Consider the following 21,039-nt stretch of genomic DNA (forward strand, 5'->3'; position numbering starts at 1 on the left):
AATCAACAAATAAATAATTCTCTTAGTCACACAGTAACCATGGGCAACTATGTGAGGGTAGCTAGTTCATTACAAAGCCAAGAATAACTGAACATACAGACACCTCAATACACGGGTGTAGAAATACATCAGAATTAGCATGAAGCCAAATCTGTGTATCCAGTTTAATGATACAGTATGAATAATATTATTAATTCAAGAAGCAGAATGCAGATTATCAAAAAGCATGAGTTCAAGTTTCCCTGCTTCGAGGCTTGGCTTCAAGGCTTGGTGTGTGAAAATCATTAAATCTATCCCTACTCTGACACTAAAGTGGCATCCCTACTTAGGCATCTTCAAGAAGGAGTAAAAATTGTGTCAGTTTATGGTGTATTCCTAAGAAGTCTCTCAACATGCAATATGTCATGTAGCATAAAGCTATAGAGACTGCTCTAAGATAATCTCTCTTCCAAGGCAAAAGAGAAGTAGGGCACTTTCCCTACTCCCAATGACACATTATTCGTAGGTAATATTCCCAGAAACCAGTTCGAGTCAAGCCATCTGCTCTGGGTACAATCCTGAAGGTGTTTTTCCATGGGACAATGGTGTTCTTTCCGTGATACATTTTGTCCTTGGTCCCAGGCCTTTTCCTGTGTGAAGCAGAACGACCTTCCTTTATTGACTTAAGCAGCACAATTGTAACTTCTACTCTCCTTGCCTAACTAGTAAAACAAAGACATTATTCGAACCAACAAGAGCTCTATTTTCACCTGCAACACAAAACGTGAGAAAGAAATATTCCACAGCACACATCAAATTCAAGCTGTTAATTCTAAAGCGAGAGTTTACAGGGCTTTTTCAGTTCTACAAAATTCAGCTAACAAAAGGAAGCATCATATGAGCTTTACGAATTTTCATAGAAAATCAGGCACTCTCAACTAATGCATTTACTTACATGCAAAGTGACGCAATTAAAAACACATTTAGTACATGAGTAATTGTCAGTTGCACATCACAAGTTCTTCATGTTATTGTGCCCTGCTAGTTACATTCATTTTCTATGTTAAATCTCCATGTTACTTTCAATGACCTAAAACACATCACATTTTTATTTAAGCATGTTTCACAATTCTTACACTTTGCATAAATACAACAAATGATTATATACGGATGCGCTCTACGTGTGATTATGATACACCCCTACAAATGAGATAAGATCTCTGCGTTATCAAATCCACCCATTGATGATGTTGAGTCATCACAAAATACGTCATAATCCCTGCACAATGAACTGATTTCAAAATGAAAGTGCGTTCCTCTAACCGACTCCAATGTAGTTGGAAATCTGAATCTAGGAAGAGTTCCCTCAACAACAACTTTGCTACTATGAGACTGTCACACCTTCTAGTTGGATAAGCCTCCACTCATTGAGAAAAGAAGCATACAACAATCAAGATGCATCTCACCCCATTACACACAGGCATCTCCTTGAAGAGAGGAGTTGGCCTAACGGCTAGGGCAATCAACCTCGAATCTTAGGAACTGGGTTTGAGTCTCGGCAGTGACGCTGAATATCCAGTAATTCTGGGCAAATCACTTAATCTCCCCGTGCCTAACAAAAAACAAACAAAAAAAATGAATGTGTCCTCATGTAATGCAACTGGTGCTATGTCAAGCGCTCTGATACCCAATTCAGGTCAAGTTTGCGCTATATAAAACACTGTAAAATAAAAATAAAATGAAAATCTCAACAAAATCCATTTGGGTCCGATTGAAGGGACCCCCTGATCTGCAAATGTGGCTCAGATTGAACAAAGTCTCACCATTGCATCCCTTCCTATGGGACCTGCTCCATGAATTTGCCTTGCCATTGGGTTAACAAACAATAGATAACTCTGCCATCAGCTGACACCCATGTGTCATTGTCTGCCTTCTCACAACTTGCTCTGATCCAACCCACTTGTTCCCTGTCTGTGGCATCCATTTGCAAACGTCTAACTTAATCCCATGTGTCTGCAACAGCTAGCATCATGCTGAGTTCAGTCTTCTCTGTACTCTTGCCAATATATTCCACATTAAAAACACATGCATGTGTGGCACAAAACAAGCAACTTCATCTGCATATCTATTCCCTGTCATCTCCTTTTCCATGTGCTGCGAACTGAACGAAAGCCACCTCTCTTGGTAATTGCAATGCTGCCATCTGGTCTTTAACATATTCCACATTCTTTATTAGGGAACCTGATAACGTTAGAAAGCCTCTCTACGACCATAATTGTCTGAAGTCATGGACCACACCAAAACAGTACTGACTATCGGTATTGATGGTGACTTGGATCTGCTCAGAAACAAAGCATGCATGGGTAAGGGCAATGATTTTAGCTAGGTGGGGTGTACTCCCTGTAAACAAGCAGCTTCCCCCACTTCAGAGATGGAACAGACAGCAAATGCTGCTTTCAAATTGCCTGCATTGTCTCTTAGGCATGACCCATTACCTAAAAGGACTTGGTCAGGATCAGGCAATGGCTCATGGACAATGTCGGGTCTTGGTTTCTGTAGTAGCCAGGTAGACAGGAGAGGTTATAAGCTGGTTATTTATTGGCTACATGGAGAGCAGAGTCAGCAGGACCAACTCCACCAACAGCTCCAACCGCAATCCTAGAACCCAACAGTTGCTAGGTGACCACATATTCTAGAGCATTACAATATTTACAGCATTAAAGGTATACACAATGTAATAAGCAATAACAAGTACAGTAGAATAACTCAAGATACAACAGTTTGGAACAAAGTTCAGTGACATCTTGGTCTTTACAATCTTCCCCTTCCGCACTTACACCAGGTAACAAGGTAGCAGGATTCAACACAGAACATCACTTCAGAATATAATTCTCGGCAGCTAGCAACACCTGCTCGTATCTTGTTAACCTATTGTCCTTCAAATGCTGCATTTTGTTTCTCGTCTTCAGGAGGTGGTACAAATACTGTAAGAGGATGACCCATCACAAAGCTATCACATCGTTCAATACTGACACCAGTTGCAGCAACAGATTTGAGACATCCAGGCAATGCTGAGGCTACAGGACCTAATTTAGCTGAGAAATAGGCCACTGGCCTACGGGCACCTCCATGTGTCTGGGTGAGTACAGAAAGAGCACAACGTTCATGACAAAATAATTAGAATACTTTGTTATAATCAGGCATTCCTAAAGCTTGAGTGTGACACAGGCACTCTCTCAACTCTGGGAACACAAGCAAACAGTTGTTATCCCAAGGTACAGGATCACACACATCCTTGTGGATAAGCACCTGCAAACGCTTCACCATCAAGGAAAAATTAGGAATCTACTGTCAGCAATAGCCAACCATTCCCCAGAACATTTTGACCTCTTTCTGTGTCCTGTGCGAATTGATTTTCATGTTTGCCTCCACTCGTTCAGGTGACACCTTCCGCTTGCCTTTTTCAATTCGATGACCCAAATATTATACTTGTTTCAGACAGTACTGAAGTTTACTCAGAGACACCTTATGCCCATTATCTTCAAGATGGCTCAGTAAGGCGATAGTATCGTACCTGTAAGCCTCCTACATTTCAGGCGCAAATTGGGGGCATCAACTATGTACTGGACAAGCACTGAGTTTTAGGGCTGAATCAAACTTTCAACAGTGGTGTAACAGAGGCCCCCATCATGCAGGGGGTCACCTCAGCACAGTATCCTGGCCAGAGAGCTCCTGATCGAGTCCTGAGGGGGTCCCTCTATGTACCTTACAGAGGACCCCCTCAAGTTTCATTACGCCAAGGACTCTCAAGGTTCTTTTTCAAGACCTGGTTGAATATGGATGGACTTTCGATATAACCTTGAGCGATACAACACCACGTTAAGATATGATTCTCCAGACAGAAAGCAAGAAAAATTTGCTCTCCTCATGCAAATGGATGGGAAAAAATGCCTAACAGAGGTTAATCACTGTGAACCACTCAGACTCACAAGGAATCTGAAATAGGATCACAGAAAGATTCTGTACCATGGGACAACATGGAATCACTATTTTATTGACCTTTCTAAGTTCCTGAACAATGTGACAGTTCCCGTTCGGTTTCTGCAATCCCATGATAGGCGAATTGCAAGGACTTCCCTTGATCTCCTTTAGAATATTCTGCGCAATCATGGACTCAATCACAGGTGTAATCCCTGCCACCATTTCTGGGGTCAGGTTGTACTGAGATGTTCTTGAAAATTATGCTCGACCTGTATGCCGACTGGCTCGACTCCTCAAATCTGTCCGATTTCCTCCCCATAGAAGGCTGGCGAGACAGTGTCTCTTAAAACCAGCGGCATGTCTTCCACTGTCAATAAAGAAAACATGGCTGTATAATGGTTCTTGTCAGAAAAGGGGGTCTCTAGTTGGTAATGGTTTACACCTTTTTCCAAGTCGGGACCCTTCTTCTTATTCATGGTAAGCGAGAATAACCCCAGCTCAACCCCTTGGTAGCTTGGCTTGAGCAGACAGGCTTATCTCAGATGCAGTGTGTAAAGCATTTGTGTACATATACAGTAATATAGTGAAAACACTATAAATATACACAACACTACTTTGAAAAATACGTAATTTTTATGTAAAATAAACAAGACTAAAACAACAAAAATAAACATTGCAGTCTTCCAAATATGACTTTTAAAAGGTAGAAACAGCTCTGTCCATAGCAAACTATAGATGCAACGCTTTCAACACAAAGTACCTTGGATGCGTCACAAACAAAATCAGCCACATGGAAGGTGATTTGCTGGTTCCTTACGCCCAGGGAAGATGGTGCATTGGTTCCTTACTCCAGGGGAGCTACTGTGTCAGTCCCTTACTACGCAGGGGAGGTGATGCGTTGGTTACTTACCGAAGGGGAGGTGATGCGCCGATTTCTTACTGTGCGGAGAGGTGATGCATCAGTTTCTTATTATGGCCCATGCGTTCTTGTAGACTTGTCACCCCAATGCAATGCGTGAGGATTGGGGATGCGATGGTTCTTGATGAGGTGGCAGTAACAGCGATGTGTTGATTTCTCCAGCCACGGCCCCACTATGCATTGGAACTTGCAGCTGCACAGTACAATTGGTGCTGTGATCTCGGAATTCGCAGATCGGTGCACGGGATTCGGCATGCGTCGATTTCCTCACCTGCGGGCAGGCGCTGCATTGATTTATTTGACGATGCATCGGAAACAGGTGCAGATTTGTTGCACTTCTTGAAGTTGCATCTCTTTTCCAGCTCTCAATAGCAGGAACAACCTCCAGAGACCCAATTCAGCAATAGGCACTTCCTGGCAGGTCGGAACTCCCAGGAAGGAAGTTCATGGGTGCTGGTGGTGAAGTTTTTGTATCCCTGAGACTTCAAAACAGGAGACAAGCTCTACCTCAAGCCTTTTTAGATCTTCCTCAAGCAGGGGACACAGCACACAGCAAAGTTCTCCTTTATAACATAAAAATAACATATATAATAAATTAAATTATAAAAAATGTTTTTATCTTTTTAAAATACATTTTACATTTTACACTACATTAACTTAAACAGTAGATAAAATATTGGATAGCTGAGGGGATAACGTTAATTTTCCCATGTAAGAGAGTGCAACAGTTGGGAAAGTGTTGAATAGCGTAGGAATAAAAATTACTATTCCCACTCCAGTAAGTGCAACAGTAGGGAAAGTGATGGATAGCGGAGAGGTAAAAATTACTATTACCACTCCAGAGAGTGCAACAGTAAGGAAAGTGTTGGATAGCATAGGGGTAAAAATTCCTATTCCCACTCCAGAGAGTGCAACAGTAGGGAAAGTGTTGGATAGTGTAGGAGTAAAAATTACTATTCCCACTCCAGTAAGTGCAACAGTAGGGAAAGTGTTGGATAGCGGAGGGGTAAAAATTACTATTCCCACTCCAGAGAGTGCGACAGTAGGGAAAGTGTTGAATAGCGTAGGGGTAAAAATTACTATTCCCACACCAGAGAGAGCAACAGTAGGAAAAATGTTCGATAGCGTAGGGGTAAAAATTACTATTCCCATTCCAGTAAGTGCAACAGTAGGGAAAGTGTTGGAAAGCAGAGGGGTAAAAATAACTATTCCCACTCCAGAGTGTGCAACAGTAGGGAAAGTGTTGGATAGCATAGGAATAAAAATTACTATTCACACTCCAGTAAGTGCAACAGTAGGCAAAGTGTTGGATAGCAGAGAGGTAAAAATTACTATGCCCAATTCAGAGAGTGCAACAGTAGGGAAAGTGTTGGATAGTGTAGGGGGTAAAATTACTATTCCCACTCCAGAGGGTGCAACAGTAGGGAAAGTGCTGGATAGCAAAGGGGTAAAAATGACTATGCCCACTACAGTAAGTGCAACATTAGGGAAAGTGTTATGCAGCAGAGGGGTGAAAATTACTATTTTCTAAAAACGAAATAAAAAATAAAAACAGACAAAATAGCAAATACAATACAAAAATTGTTAATTACAAAAATAAAACTATATAGAAATATTACAAAACTCCAAAACATCAAAAATAATTAATAGAAATTACTAAAAATTAAATACAAACATTAATTTATAAAAGTTTAAAAACAAATATTTTCAAACAAATACCGATCTTGAAAATAAAATATTTTTAATAAAAAAAGTATTAATATTTTTATATAAATTACTTCACACATACTACCCTAAAAACACATGAACATTCATACAAATTTTACCGAATTAACATATTTACCAATTAAATATGTATAATTTTCTAACAATGAATAATTAAATATTTTTTTAATTAATTAACACCAAAACTTCAATAAAATAGAAATATAAAATAAATAGTAATAAATAAAAAAGATTAATTACTTTATTTTAATTAAATTACTTACCACCCTATTCTCCTATAAAACTTCAACACACTTCTTAACAAAATTACACTATTGCCATAATTAACAATGTACTAATTATTAATAAATTAATAAGCCAGTAATAATGCATTTCTAATAAATAAATTAAAAATACTAAGAAATACAATGTAACAATTACTTTACTATAATTAAAATACTTCCCACCCTGTTCCCCTATAAACCCACAACCCACTAATAAAAACATAATATTAATGTAGTTATCAATTAATCAATCAATAAAAAGTAATAACCAATTGATACTATTAATAAATTAATTATACATAATAATAAATACAAATGACAAATGTCTTTATTATAATTACATTACTTCCCACCCTATTCCCCTATAAACCCACAACACGCACCTAAAATAAATAACTCAATTATTATAATTATCAATTAACTTTTTTTAATGAACTAATTAATTATTAATCATTCATTTTTATATATACTAATAAATAAAACTTAATAAATACTTTATTATCAATAAATTACTTCCCACCCTATTCTGCTATAAACCCACAACCAGCTCTTGAAACAAATAACACAATTAATAAAATTATCTATTAATTAATTGATAATTAATAACCAATTCATAAATAATCACTAATAAATTAATTATAAACAATAATATATAATAATTAATAACTACTGTATTATAATTATATTATTTCCCACCCTATTTCCTACAAACCCACAACCTACTACAGAACTAACATACGCAAAAATTATTTAACGTCAAATTAATGATTGTTAGAAATTTAACACATATAGTAACAACAAGAACTGGTTGTGTGTCTGCTACACGCTTGAGTTTACCTGGACATTAAAATATAATGCACTTTGGAATGATTTTATAATAAACCTTGAATGGCCTTTTACCGTCGCCAGCCTGGCATGCAGCGAACACAGCAGGCACACTGTATACAGCCTCCACCAAGTGAGGGAGGCACTGCTGGACACACTCGTCACACGGCCGTCCACAGTCTATGGGAATACCCACAGAGTCAAACTTGCACAAGCACACACACGTGTACATTCGTATACAGTCACATATGCATCGCAGGCAAATGTGCATTCATATGTAGAAGCGTTAGTCTTGTATTTTACTATATGCACATACAAACAAACTCGTGTGCATCTTCACACGAATACATACATGTATTCAAATGTATGTTTACCATCAGTACAAACGGGAATACGAACATGCACAAACTGATATCAATTTCCATCTTCATAAAATCTTTATTTGGCTGTGACCAGCCATAAAAGGACACATCATTTCATAATAATAAAATACAATACAAGAATCTAATATAAATGCCATGAACAAGGAAACGACTGCAAGCGTAGCAGGCATCAGTAACACAATTAATAAGTAGATTTCAAGAATAATCACTGTGGGAAAAATAAATAAGATAAAAAGTAATTTTCCAATGATATTTTGTGTTCGAACTACGGAAGAAATATATTTACAAACCATTAAACAGTTGTACTCATCACTCAAGAGCTGAAGATCACGCAGGGCAGCCCAACATTTTCTAATACCTAGAAATTTTAGCAATGGTTTTAGAAAGGCACTTCTTTCATTAGTATACAGATTATAAATAAACATGAAGTGCAATGTGCTCTGTTCTGAGTCACAGGGGCATAAATCCAAATCGGCATCAGAATATACATCTCGGGAATATGAAACTAACAGATGGGAGATTCCAAACCAGAGCCTAATAAGAAATTATAGTTATTCATGGTTAAGGCGAAGGGATAAATAAAACTCCATACCTGGAGAACAGACGAGAAGTGAATGGTCTACAACCCTTTTCTTCGTTGTTTCCTGTCTGTCTCTCAGAAAATATGAGTGAGTTAGAAAATCCCTTTTCAACTTTGCCCTTGATATTTTGGCAATGTTTCCGGGATTCTCAAAGCAATCCGACAATACCTGGGTCTCCAGTTGTGCCCTGACATAGGAGAGCCATGGGATTTTACTCACCCATTCCAATTTTAAGCAGTCTGTAATGATGGCAAATAGTAGCAGCTGTGGATTTAGGGGCACTCCGGAATCTTTTCATAAACCTATTCTCGGCTCCCTGCAGGCGTTCAACTTTGCAAGAGCCCAAACTCAAGCACCATACAGGGTAACACACACGTGCGTGCTTTATAAATTTCAGTCATTACCTTAATAGGTAGAGAGTCTAGTTTTTTTTGTAAACCTGAAATTTGTCTCCAAGCTTTGATTAAAACCCCTAATCCTATCCTCGAACAGGTGGGACACGTGTTTTTTGATTCAAAAAGAATTCCCAGGTAGGAAAAAGTGGGCACCTAAAGCAATTTCTCATTATTTATAAAACATGTCTTTAACATTGCAGGAGATTTACCCACCACCATCATATGAGATTTAGCTACGTTTGTCTTCAGGCCAAGGTCATCCATGAAATTGTTAAAACTAGTTAAAAGCCTCTGCAACCCGACTCCAGTTCTGGGCATTAAGACACAATCGTCTGCATATAGTAATGCTGGTAACAACCTGCCACCTATTTGGGGAACATCCACGTTCCCAGTTTTAATGTGGTTCTCTAGGTTGTTTATATACAGACAGAATAAAAAAGGAGCGAGCAGGCAACCCTGCCGTACCCCGCGGTTCATCTTAATTGGAGCTGAAAGTTCCTTGTGTGCTCCATAATGTATCCTCCCTGTGACGTCCCGATGCATTGCTGCTAGGAAGTGTACAATGGGCGGTTCAAGGCCTATTTGCAGGATCTTCTCCCAGAGCTCCCCTCTCTGCACCCAATCAAAGGCGGACGTCAAGTCCATGAACCCTAAATAAAGAGATCCAGGCTTGGCTAAGGTGTATTTACCTATGACTAGGTGCAGGTTGAGGCACTGTTCGATGGCGCCCAAGCCTCTCCTGAAACCAAATTGGAAGTCAGAAAATATTCCAGTTTCCAATACCCAGTCCTCCAGCCTTTCAAAAATAACTCTACCCATGATTTTACAGGTACAGTCAATTAGGGATATTGGACGATAACATTTGGATCCGGCCTATCACCCTTTTTAAAGATGTGAACTATTATCACGGATCTCCAAGAATCAGGGGGACCTAGCAACGTGTAGCAGCTCAATATGTTATGTTTGTGAGCAGTGGGAGCCGCAGGGGTGTATTAGCTAAAAAGAAATCCGCGGGTACACCGTCCGGGCCTGGGGCCTTATTGCTCACGGTTTACATTAAAGCCCTGTTCACTTCATCTAATGTTGGAAATGCCAGGGTTGAAGCCACATAGTTAAAATTGCTAGAAAGATCTCGATCACTACCAATTCTATAAAGATTAGAAAAATGATTGATCCATGTCTCAGACATAATTGTCGTGTCAATCTTTCTATTATCATTCCCATTAAAATATTCCTGGTTGACAGTTTGCTAGAACAGTTTAGAATCCCTACTTTGGCAGGCGACATGGAGTTGTTCCCAAGCCTCATGTGGTATCATTCTAACTGATGGGGGGTGGGGGAAGGGGGGCAAGACGTATTGTGGGAGTCCCAGTAAGTTCCAAACAAGCAGCACTGAAAGCGATCACTATTGTAAAAAAAAAAAACGCCAGCGAGTGGTGCGCGCGCATATGTTTTCAATTATCGCACCCGTGTCTAAGCAGGATAATTGAAAACATATGGGCTTTTGTTCGCGTAACAGACACCAATAGGCCATGGGCGGAACTATGTGATGCAGTTTGTACAGCAGATAAGGCAATCTCAATAAATGCATTAACCTACATGTAAAGTGACGCAATTAATAAACACAATAAAAACATGAGCAATTGTCAGTTGCACATCAAAGTTCTTCACGTTAATGTTTCCTGCTAGATACATACATTTTCTACATGAAATCTCCATGTTACTCTTCAATGACCCAAACCATATCAGATTTTCAATTTAGCACGTCTCACAATTCCAACACTTTGCGTTAATACAACAAAAGGTTATATGCGGATGAGCTCTACTTGTGATTATGATGCACACCTACAAATGAGTTAAGATCTCAGCCTTATCACTATATTTGGATATAGATTTACAAGAATTTTTGAAATTGACAAAGGTGTTTAAGAGTACGTTTACATTTATGGCAATACAAACTGCACATGTGGAAATATTTAGCAAGAGTGCTATATGAGCCTCAGAATGTTTATTTAATCATTACCAGCCAACCCCTCGACTTTCTCCTTCAATGAAAAATGCTCTAACAGTTTTCTGGGTAGGAAGGGGATGAGGAAATATATGAATTAAAACAAAATTCTACGCGTAAGTAGATATTAATAGCATCATGTCACATTTTGGCGGAGACGAAAGTGGTTTCTCATTTACAAAAAAGGCTATTTAGTTAAGTGAGTTGGAATATACATGTGTAAAAAGATTTGAGGTATTAGGCCCTCAATTTTGTGATGAAGACCTGGTGCATAGTAACAATGATCTAGAGTGAGGTAACGAAGTTCGTGAAGACACCAAGGTGGTCATTAGGATCTCGGGCAGATCGCCACCGCCCGTATGGCGATGGCAATCCGCCCGACTTTCGTCCCCGCTCGCCACTTATTTCCCCCCACCATATTACTATTGCGGGGGGACCCCGGCGGACGGAAAGACCGTCCGCCACTTTTCCACCCGGTTGACAAGTCGACGGGCAGAAAATAATTTAATATGGTGGCGGTGTCTGCTAGACACCGTCATCCATATTATGATGGGGGCGGACACATACCTTTCCGTGGCAGCGTTGCCGCCACGGAAAGGCAGTACAAAAGGGGGTGGTGAAGGGCGGAGCATCTGAACCAATCAAACACTCACACCCAGTCAACGGATCTGGGTTTAATCCATCACAGTTCTTTAGCCCACTGTGCCACCCCAGGTCAGACATGGGCTAATGAAAATCAGTCTGACCCTGTGCCTCATGGGAACAGTCCAGCCCGAACTGCCAAGCCACGCCTTCCCTGGACCGGAAACAAGCTTCCTAAGACCGGTTTCTGGCATTACAGCCATCTTCAGCCAGGCTTGCTTGAATCCAGTGGCAAAGTGAGCAAAGGACTCACGTCTGAGTATGCCCTGAAAGGCATGCAGGAATCTCTTGCAGTGGCCTGTTGCAGTCCCTCAGGGACTCTGGGGGATGGGGGTGCACATGGGGGGTACCTATGGTACCCCTCTACATTTCAATGTACAACGTGGCAGGCACCACGCGGTGTTTGTCGTGTTGTGCATTGAAATGCATGACATGCATTTTTAGCATTGCGGCGGGCGGGGCTTTCTGCACCGCCCGCCGCAATGTTAAATATGGGGGATGCGCCCGCCACTTTGGCGGGCACATCCTAATGGTTCTACATCCTAATGGCCCCCACAGAACTCCCACCCTTATGGTGGGCAGTCCCATTTCATGTTGGGATGGTGGGCGCCAAAATCTATAGCTAAAATCTGAATTTTCATATGATATCCAAAGCAGTGTACAACACACTTAACGCAATGATCTGTAAACTGATCAACAGGTTGAATTGATTTCCTCCCAAGGATCTGGGAATCTGGCACTTTCCCCCATGCATCTGTATTTACTTTTGCTACTCTTCTCTTTGCAAATACAAATTTTGAGAACAAGATTCCATCGAAGCCGGCAACAGGAAATATGGGATGTTTCAATTTATTTAAATTTTACTTTTAATAGGCCAACATTAGAACTGGATAGAATTATTTTAAGTTAGCTTCAGGTTCTTTGCCTGAGAAAGGTAGATAAACATTTTAATGTCTGTTAATCATACTCCAATATAATTTGCATTGCCTTGAGTAGTTTACCTCGTTATACTCGTTATAAAGTAACTCAATATCTAAAGTATGCTAAAGTACTCCAAATAAATCAACCACATTCAAATAGGATTCAATTTTACTGCTGTTCATTTTGATGTCTCGAATTATAGCTAAAAACAATTGTGGACTTCAATTACACATTCTTAATTTAAATCTATTCAATATGTTCACTTTCCCTTTAAAAAAGTAAAAAAATAAAACCACTCTTTAACAGTTTATACAAATAAAGATTTGTAGCATGTCACTATGGTAGAGCATCTGCAAAAAATAAGGAACATCTGTGTATCCGAAATGGCAATCGGCTGTCTTTTGTGGTAGATTTGCTCTTTAGACACAACTGACAGAAGACAATCGGGCATATTCACAAGGGAATGGCAAGCGTGGCATTAAGCAAACATTGCTAATGCCATACTCGCCATTTTGAAAAGGCAGGGTTGGTCCATATTTACAAGAATGTGGTGCACCCCTGCATTTCCCCTAGCGCTGCCGCTAAATTTAGTTGCCTAGCACCAACGCAGGCCCCCTTGCACCATAGTGAAAGGGTGCCTGTGTTTGGGGGAGTGATTGTTTCCCTGGTCTTAAATTTGGCAATGCCCCATATTTAGGCTACCCTTGTAAATAGGGGGCAGTGTCAAGATCAATGGGTGTTGCGGTGGGACACATTAATTGGCTGAACGCTGCCTCGTAAATAAGGTAAAGGGTTTATCGCCACAGGAACATCATAAAAAGTGACGTTCCGATGGCGATAGGGGCTTGTAAATATGTCCCCAGTTTCTAAAAGCAGAAAATGATGATCCAAACGTGTGATGTCAAACTGATTGCCAAAAGTGAGTATGACTCGAGCTCAAAGGAAAGGATAAGCTTGAGTAGGTCAATAAAAAAGTTCTAATCACATAGCACCATAAGTGTCACTGCATGTATCCTTAGGCAGAGAAACAGTGAGACTCATGGTTTACTAGGACTGCCATTTTTTTCACAGTTTAATATAGCGCAACCTTGACCCAAAAGGTTTCACAACGCTTATATGAATACCAGTTGCATTACAGTTGAACACATTCATTTTTAGGCAGGGGGCACCCAGAATCATAGGATGTTTGAGCCTCCCGCTGGACTGGATCCTGCTTCCCCACTTCAAAGTGTTGTTCTAGTTAAGCAGCATCCTCTCCCTATGACTACAACAATACGCGTGAACGTCCAAAAGATAACAACAACATAGAATAAAGATCAGGTCCATAAATTCACAAGTGTGGATCCCATGGGTTTTCCAAAACTGTTTTTCATTTAGCACGTCATACCGCACCTATGATATTTGTAAGTGCTGTAAAGCAGGATAGTAGTACTCTGTTTAACATATTCCACTTACTGAACTCAGAAAGGATACTACAGGTTTTTGAACTTGGTGACCATCAGATCATAGCACATGCCCATAGGAGGCGCTTAACTCATTAAGCCATCCTCGTGGCCTGTACAACAGAAACCTCTTCTTTTTATCCATTAAGATATAACTTTTATTCTTTAAAAAAGGGTTACTGGTAACAACCACAGCGATGCACTTTGACAGTACTTGCACAGGACTACCTGATACTTCAGTAGTGTGTATGCCACAAGTGTTGTTTACATCAGAGTTGGTTTAAAAAAAATGCCACTTCTTTGATTAGTGTAAGTCATTCTGCTAACATATGATGCATCATCTAGATGTATGCACATGTTACATTCCATTGTGTTAACCAGTAAAGGTCACTAACATTATTTATAAGAAGAAATATTACATTTAAAATGTCCATTATTCTGTCAGAGACTATAAAAAATAAAAACTGCAGATTCCATTCAATGTGGTGTAGCTACAGTGCAAAAATACGAAATACACATATTAAGATTTGTTTATATTTTGGCACTTTTCAGCATTCACACAATCCTAAGTGCATGGTTTGGAGATCCAGGGGAGTCCCAGATTCCCAAGCGTACCATATATTCTCATCCTATTTTAGGTCCTAGTTAATGCAGCCTTGCATAGTGACTCTTTGCCACGTTTAGATTTATATGCATAGATAGACATATATAGACGGTCTGAAAGAAGGAAGTAGAGATTACACTCATCATTGTGTAAATGCAGTGCCATCCTATACCACATACCATAATGGTGCCAGGATAATATGTTGCATCAAAGAGTCAGAGTCCTTAACTAAAATAACAAAGCTGCAGAGTGATCATAGACTGAATGTGCAGCACACCTTTGCTTGTCACCATAGAAATGCAATCCCAAGATGATCAAACTTGATGATATGGTTGAGCAGAAAGAGGGTGCACTTTCAGCAATAATGAGGCTGAGGACAAACTAAACCCACTATGATGGATATGCAAAATAGCCGCCTAGATATCACGATAAAACCTTAAAGCCATGATAAATCTTTAAAAATACAATATTGTGTAATCTCATCGATGTACTTCCAGCATTTTTTAATGTTAAGCATGTCGTCTTATACCAACCACACAGCGGTGTTTCAGGTAGACTTGTACACTGTTGATACTATGTGGAATTACAAACAGTTAATAGCAGTGTGACGATATTACAGAAGAAACAAAACTAATAGGGGTCAAACCGGAGGCAAGGAACAACAACAGCCATAAATCATTAGAAAAAGATCAACCTGAGCAGAACGGGGAAAAAACCCAAATACTCATAAAGGTTTAACTAAACGCCAGAAAAAATGTGCGAGAAAAAATAGAAATCAATTGACAAACAGCTTACCTGTCAACAAGCAGGCTCTAATCAACTTTCCCATCTTTAATTGTGGAAAAACTCAATCAAAAACCAAATTTGATCTTAAAGATGGTCCACATCAGCCACTCACAAAGACAAAGAACGAGCACAAAACCTTAAAGAGCGGGCTTAAAAACGATGGACAAAAATGCATGCCCAAAATACTAAAAGACTCACCTTGTACGGTAACATCAAAACCATCGACGCCCACAGAGGGGACTGTTGATGCTACAAACTTAGCAACTGTGGACACATCCAATGTCGAGCATGCAAGCTTATCAACTACTTCGAGCGGCACAGATTGGAGTGTGGAAATTGCAGACTCTCAGGTCGCGCAATTGAACAGAATCCCAGGGAGTCTAAAGCATGAACAGCAAGACACGGGGTACAATCCCCGACAAACAGTAGGTGCTCCTCAAGAAGGTATAAATAATTATACAATGGAGCACAAACAAAATAAGTACGAGCCAAACAATCAGGGATGCCATAGGTTGGTCGCTAAAGGGTTGGACAATAATCACAAAATCTCCTTCACCCCGATTATAACCCCAAGAGCCAATTACACATCATATAAAAAGGATATAAAGAATGCTAGGCTAGTCATAGCAAATACGTACAAGAATGCTAAGGATCAATTACAACTAATGATCATCACAGATCCAAAATCACAGAAACAAAGAGTAGGATCAACAAACACAAGAAGGACAGAACCTTGCCCTGCGATCGCCGCAAGTGAACAGGAGCATTACAGAGAACTGGGTGATCTAAAACAAGCTTGCCTAAAAGCAAAGGCTAAGGCAAGTACACTAAACTAGCAATCACAGAACAACGCCCATAGCCAAATATCAAAACACCCATGTGATGATGAAAAGGACCATGAAAGATACCAATTGAGGAGATCTCGGTCGAACGACCATGCATACTTTAGCTGTGAGCAAATTAACGATACGAAAACAGTACCAGTAGGAAGGTTTCTCCTCACCCCTAATTACAAAGCGCAAGGCACACAAGACTTCCTAAATCGAGGAAATATCCTTCACTTGACAACGGCAATCCCCAGTCTTAGCCACTTAACATCCACTGACCTACCAGCAATAGAATTTATCACCCTCAGTGGCAACCCTACCAAGGAAGGCACCCTGGCAACTTGGAGGAATGTGGGAATCGTCAAGAAAATTCTCTCGGAATCAGCCAAATTTGAAGAGTGGGGAATCACTATCAAAGAAGAAATAAAACCAGGTTATCCATTTGCCCTCCTCAGGAAGCACAGCAAATGAGAAGACCACACACGGGCATTTCGACCAGTATATTCAGTCCTGCAAGGTGTCAACGGGGCTGAAGTCAATAATAATGAACAACAGAATAGACAGAAACAGCGTTCTAATGATGACTTAACCTATAGCCGGGACGGAAACACTGAAGGAAAGTCTATAAAACTTCTCTCTTGGAACATCGCAGGTGCAAAATGCATCTTAAATGATGGTAGGAAAACAGACTCTTGGGACACGTACGACATCATAGCCCTACAGGAAACTTGGTTAATGGACCCAATTGATGTACCAGGCAGATTATCCTTTCACGTTAGTGCGAACCGCTCTCAGTGTTACGGCCGTGCAAAAGGGGGACTCTCGGTCTACATAACCACCGCATTGAACATTAAGGCCTGCCAATTGGCCACACCGGTGCCAGACATGCAAATCATCAAATTGGAAAGGGTAACAGAGACCAATATTGGAACCATTATTTTAATCAACATATACGCGCATCCAAACATCACAGTTAAAAAAGACCTCTTCAAACGCATCTGTAATGTTGTATCAAATTTCCGTCTTGAACAACCAGCATGGGAGATCATCCTTACAGGCGATTTCAACACAAATCTCCTACATTGCCCGGAAGATGAGGACATCGTCACAGCTAATGAATTTTAGGGCGTCGGAACCCAAGAGATTGGCAGTTGATGTGGGACCTCGAGCACTTAGGACTACGGGTGATAAATGGAAGAAACAGCCAGGACAAACCCCCTTCTACCACCTACATTGGCCATAATACAAGTACAATTCTGGACTATACCATAGTCTCATTAGCCCTATTAAGACTAATAAAAAGTTTCCAAATAATATGCTCTATAGATAGTGACCATTCGATGCAGCACGTTGAAATGACGCTGGCTCCATCAAGGTACTTACAAGCAGCGATGACAGCCGGTGAAATTTCATCAATTAACTTGAAGCGACTAAGGTGGACGAGCAACACATTACCACAAATAGCGCAGGACGCCAAGAAGCTATTCCAAACACTAACCCAAGAATATGGTCTGTGCCCAGATATTTGGTCTGACTTCCTAAGCAAACTACCCAGGACAGGTGTCAATCATAAAACTAAGATCCATCAAATGAGTGGGACCGATTTCACTAAGACTACACTGTCCCTAAGAAGACGCCTGCGGAAGCTTACTAGGCAAGCACAAGGCCACAATGCAAATTCAAATACTTGGCAAGCAGTCCGATCAACAAGGAAGCACAACAAGAACTTGATTTGGACCGAAAAGAAAAATCGAGTCAGCGACTTTTGGGCCAAAATGCTTCACAATATACAAAAATATGACTCCAGGGCGTTCTGGTTGCAAGTCAATTCTTTGCACAGACCAGCACAAACCATAAGCGTGACCTGCATCACAGAAAATGCATGGGTCCAGTACCTGGTTGACACATTTTCGATAAAAATGCAGTCGCCGCCGACAACAACTGCTACAAGGGCACCTAGAGCATCAAAAATTGCGGCTGTGAAGGGCACTGCCTGTGTTTGGTCAAACGTCACGGGGATCCAACAGGAGGATTCAGATCAACCACCGTGGACGGATGATGTATTCCCGATGCAACAAATAATAAAGAAAAGTAGACAAGACAGTGCACCAGGACCTAACGGCGTCCCCCAGGCAATTTACAAGGAGGATCCGCACTGCTGGGCCTGTAACTTCAATCTCCTATTCAGGGCAATAAACAACACTAGTCGGCTCCCAGAAAGCTGGAGAGGGGCGATCATTAATGCAATCTATAAAGGCGGAGATCGTAAGAATCCAGCCAACTACCGCCTTATAGCACTTATCGACACGGAAGCAAAATATTACGCATCCCTGGTATTAGCTGATCTTGCACAATGGTCCGAAGTCAACAATAAAATTCCAAAAAATCAGACAGGGTTTCGCCGTGGCATGGGGACCGCAGTAAATACAATGGCGCTAAGCTTAATATCTGAAAAAAGCCTTCAACATCATCAGGCACTCTACACCTGCTTCATATACTTTAAGGCGGCGTTCGACCGGGTCAGTAGGCAAATACTCTGGACCAAACTGAAGCAGCAGGGCCTGCTGGACTTAATCCTAACCCCAATAATGGATCTGTACACCAACACCTGGATGCAGGTAAAGATTGACAACGGAAAGCGGCTAACTCGGAAGATCAGCACCTATGATGGTCTCAAACAAGGCTGCGTTTTGGCCCCACATCTCTTCAATTTATTTATGGCCGACATGACATCAAGGCTAGACAAGATCAATGCTCACCCACTGCAGCTAGGAAACTTACGTTTAACACACTTATCCTATGCAGACAATGTGGTCCTACTCAGCCAGACAAAAATAGGTCTACAGCGTCTCCTGCATGAATTGACCGGTTACACAAAACAGAACCTGCTAGAAATTCACAACAAGAAAACGAAGATCATGGTAATAACAAGACGCCGCAAGCCCCCACCAATCCTGGAAATAGATAACAACAAACTAGAAATAGTGGATAGCTATAAGTATTTGGGGATCCCACTGGACAAGCGCTTCAATTTCTCTACACATCTCAATGCCATCGAAAAGAAGGGCACCGCCCTGTTGCACGCCTTTAGTACCTTAGCCATCAAACTTAAAGGCCCTCTATTTAACCCTCTGTTAACCGCAATGAAAGCCAAGCTACTTCCAACCATAGCATACGGAAGCGTGTTACATCACGGAAAGAGCGCACAGCTAATAGACAAAATTCAAACAAAAGTCTACAAGCGTGTATTTGGCCAACCACACAACACATCACCCGCGCAAGTGCGACTCGAATTCGGCCTTCAGTCTCAAGTACTGCTGAAAAAATATGAGACTGTTAAATTCTGGTATATTTAATTATAACAAGGAAACCCAAACAGTTGCTCAGGACCGTGGGAAAGTATGCTCTGAAAAACAAGGGTCCTTAGCTTATCAGAATCAACAACAGCAATATAATATAGGCCGTAATAGGAGACTATATTTGTCCTCTGTCCAGCCGGACAGGGTATTTATTTGAGCAAAATGAACAAACACGACAAAATGATCAAGAGGCACAGTCCTGTACCTTACTCAAGAAAGACAAACAACATACAAGGAAAAGCGTTTCACAGGCAAAAAACGAGCAATATTGGCCACTTGTGACTCAGTGTTTGGATTTAAAGTATTGCCAAAAAAATGCTAGACACAACTAAATAAAACCCAATGGTTAGGTTGTGAAAGCACTATCTAAAGTCGACGTTTCGATCCCTTTGGCTCTAGTTAAATGGTACCATCATCAGGACTAAAATTGACAACATTTGCCTGCCTGTAATACTGATACATCCGCCCAGGTAGGGCTTGATGCGAGGAGCGTGTTGCATTGCCACCTATGTGGAAGATGGCCGAGAGTTAGGTGTATGACCTCTAGGGATCCTGGCAGTTTGGGAGTCCGGGCAGTCTCGTTGAGCTGCAGGGTCCGGATTGGTTCTCCGAGTTCGTTCTCGGGGAGTGCTGGCACTCCGTTTGGTTGGGATTCTGGGAGCGGGGGAACAATGTCCGGATAAGGGTTCAGATGGATTTGCCGAGTTTATTCTCGGGGAGTCCTAGGACTCCATAGGATTGGGATTCTGGGGGCGTGGAAGCGATGTCCAGTCCGTCCGTTGCTTCGATCGCAGTGCGGTCGGGAGTGAGCTCACTGGGCTTTAGTCAACCAAAGCCCAGTGAGCTCACTCCCGACCGCACTGTGATCGAAGCAACGGACGGACTGGACATCCCTTCCACGCCCCCGGAATCCCAATCCTACGGAGAATCCATCTGGACCCTTATCCAGACATCGTTCCCCCACTCCCAGAATCCCAACCAAACGGAGTGCCAGCACTCCCCGAGAACGAACTCGGAGAACCAATCCGGACCCTGCAGCACAACGAGACTGCCCGGACTCCCAAACTGCCAGGATCCCTAGAGGTCATACACCTAATTCTCGGCCATCTTTCACATAGGTGGCTCCAAAGTATATGCTTCACTTCTTTGTGTGAGCACAGTAGGTTACAGTCTGGCCTTACACTGAATTTAAGTTACAGTTCTAGGCAACATTCTTCAGTAACTGTGTTCTTCACTAACATCCTCTTTGTAACTAGATGAGTACACAAGGGTTTGGCAAGGACAGATTTAACCCATCAGACAGGGTGATGATGGCGTGAGGGGCAGTACAATTATTCTGTGTTGTGAGGCACAGACTGGGAGGGACTAGCTTAACGTGTAGATAACACCCCAGTCTTAC

The sequence above is a fragment of the Lissotriton vulgaris genome, chromosome 4_1, assembly GCF_964263255.1.
Source record: "Lissotriton vulgaris chromosome 4_1, aLisVul1.2, whole genome shotgun sequence".
Taxonomy (NCBI): domain Eukaryota; kingdom Metazoa; phylum Chordata; class Amphibia; order Caudata; family Salamandridae; genus Lissotriton; species Lissotriton vulgaris.